The sequence below is a fragment of the Anabrus simplex genome, chromosome 3 (genome assembly GCF_040414725.1).
Source record: "Anabrus simplex isolate iqAnaSimp1 chromosome 3, ASM4041472v1, whole genome shotgun sequence".
In the NCBI taxonomy this organism is placed as follows: Eukaryota; Metazoa; Arthropoda; class Insecta; order Orthoptera; family Tettigoniidae; genus Anabrus; species Anabrus simplex.
Window position 1 is genome coordinate 393,912,334 of NC_090267.1, and position 2,845 is coordinate 393,915,178.

General features: G+C 45.2%; 1 non-coding gene across 1 annotated transcript; it reads right to left on the reverse strand.

Annotated features, from left to right (window-relative positions):
- Nucleotides 1–2,499: 2,499 nt before the first annotated feature.
- TRNAS-GCU (transfer RNA serine (anticodon GCU)) lies at nt 2,500–2,581 on the reverse strand. Its single transcript has one exon. It is a non-coding gene; the product is annotated as a tRNA-Ser (tRNA).
- Nucleotides 2,582–2,845: the final 264 nt, after the last annotated feature.

Below are 2,845 nucleotides of genomic sequence, written 5' to 3' on the forward strand. Positions count from 1 at the left end.
GAAAACGCAAAATATTTCAAAATAAGAAGTATCCTTGGAGTTACTCGGTATTTGAAGTTATATCCAGTAGTTTTCGAGCCTTTCCGGAGCCAATAAACAAAGAAACAAACAGAGAGATACCAGCCTATTTTTATTAACAGTATGCTTGCTGTTTGAACGGGTCTAACATCTAGGTCGTCGGTATTAACTGTATAGATGAGTGTGGGTGAATTGTTTTATAAAGATATTTCCTTTCTGTCCGGCTCCTTCTCTGAATTGTTAGTGTACTGACCTTCCGTTCAGAGTGTCTGGGTTCGATTCCCGTCCGGGTATTGGATTTTACCTTTGCCTGGTTAATTCATATTATTCCTGTTGCTCATGGACTGTGCATTTGTGCTCGTCTTAATCCACATGTAATACAACACATAACACTACAAACAATCACAGAAGCACGAAATAGTGAATATTTCCTGAAAATGGTTTTCCGTGGTTTCCCATTTCACATCAGGCACCTGTCCGACTCGTTGGCTGAACGGTCAGCGTACTGGCCTTCGGTTCAGAGGGTCCCGGGTTCGATTCCCGGCCGGGTCGGGGATTTTAACCTTAATTGGTTAATTCCAATATCACGGGGGCTGGGTGTATGTGTTGTCTTCATCATCATTTCATCCTCATCACGACGCACAGGTCACCTACGGGTGTCAAATAGAAAGACCTGCACTTGGCGAGCCGAACCCGTCCTGGGATATCCCGGCACTGAAAGCTATACATTTCATTTTCATCAGGCACCTTATATAAGACCATGGTCGCTTCCTTCTCACTCCTGGACCTTTCCTATCCCATCGTCACCATAAGACCTACCTGTTGTCGGTGCGATGTAAAGAAACTGTTAAAACAAAACTTTCCCTCCAAATAGGGTTGATGTCAAGAAAGGCACTCGTCAATAAAACTGGGCTAAATCCATACAAATGCCGATCCCAGGAAGAAAGATCTAAATCAGGGCCTCTCAGGGTGCATGCGCGTGGTGCATGCACTGTGCACGGTGCAAAGACGACTTCGCTTGGTTGACCAGAGTGCAGACCCCTCCACTCCTCTCTCCCTACACCTGTCGCCCCGTTCGGCCTGTCTCCGCGTTCCTCACTTTCACTGCTGTTTCTCCCCCACTGCGAAATGTTTACGTGTGGTGAGCGGAGACGCACAGTTGTATGGGACAAGGTTACCAGTGTTATTAAAAAAATTAAAAAAGTGAATTAGAAATACACATACATGTTTGAGAGGAATGTAAACATAATTTTAAAAAATGCAGAACCCGTAACCAAAATGAAAATGCTACAGTACTGGAACAAACCTCATTTGTGCATATAGAATGCTCTTCTTCAAGATGTTTCAACCTCCTTAATTCTTTCTCTCTGACGTTTCCTATGATTTCACAATAATTTTCCGAATGTAGTCTGTTGTAGTGTCTTTCAGCAGACGATTTTCTTACTCACGTAATTATCGTCCCTATCGTCCCACAGATTAAGCATTTGGCGTTATCGTCACGACAGACAAAAAAAAGAAAATACGAAAGTTCCCAGTTCGATTGAAATGGACTTTCGGAAGTCTTTGCTTTCTTCGAAACAGGTTGCTCCATTATTATGTTGTTGCCGTGCGCTTATCTGTTTCACTGATAAACACGTCGTCTACCACCAAACGCTTCGTCGCTCTCAGCACACTACACCATCCGAGTCAAGCCGAGTTGAGGCGAAGCGTACCGATGCACAGTGCACAGAGCCTATGCACCTCGCTCTGCACGCGTGAGAGTTTGGGCGTTTGAGAGGCCCTGATCTAAATGATAGTGATGATAATGAAGTAAACGAAGAATTCTTCTTCTTCTTCTTCTGCTTCGCCTCCAGGGTCAGTTTTCCCCTCGGACTTAGCGAGGGATCCCACCTCCACCGCCTCAAGGGCAGTGTCCTGGAGCTTCAGTCTCTGGGTCGGGGATACAACTGGGAGGATGACCAGTACCTCGCCCAGGTGGCCTCACCTGCTATACTGAACAGGGGCCTTGTCTGGGGATGGGAAGATTGGAAGGGGTAGACAAGGGAGAAGGAAGTGGCCGTGGCCTGAAGTTAGGTACCATCCCGGCATTTGCCTGGAGGAGAAGCGGGAAACCACGGACAACCACTTTCAGAATGGCTGAGGTGGGAATCTAACTCACTTCTACTCAGTTGACCTCCCGAGGCTGAGTGGACCTCGTTCCAGCCTTCGTACCACGTTTTACATTTCGTGGCAGAGCCGGGAATCGAACCCCGGCCTCCGGGGGGTGGCAACTAATCACAATAACCACTAACCAGGTTATTTCCTGTCTGAACGTCACAACTTTCCTTAAGTAACATTAAAATAAGTGTATATTTAGCTTCTTTTACAGTTTCATGTCTATTTTAGCAAATTTTACAGTACCCAAATCCGATATCGATATTTTAACGCATGATATGGTAGAACATCGTCCACATTTCAACATCCCATTTGGAGTAAAATAACCGACGAGGATGGGATTCGAACCCACGCGTGCAGAGCACATTGGATTAGCAGTCCAACGCCTTAACCACTCGGCCACCTCGTCTGTAAAGATGACAGCCTTCCTAATAAAGAGTTGGTATCCATTCAGTGTGGAACGATGCGTCAATGAAGAACTGGTTTGGATATCGAGAGACTTGTAGCATCAGCTGGTGTTACAAATATTTATCTCAGTATGCGAGCCTTGGGAAATGTAGTACCTACTGTCTGAACTACGTACAGTATATAATACAATGATATTGAATATTAATATATTCTATGGAAACGGGTTTACGCTCTATGGTGTAGTGGTTAGAGTGATTAGCTGTCA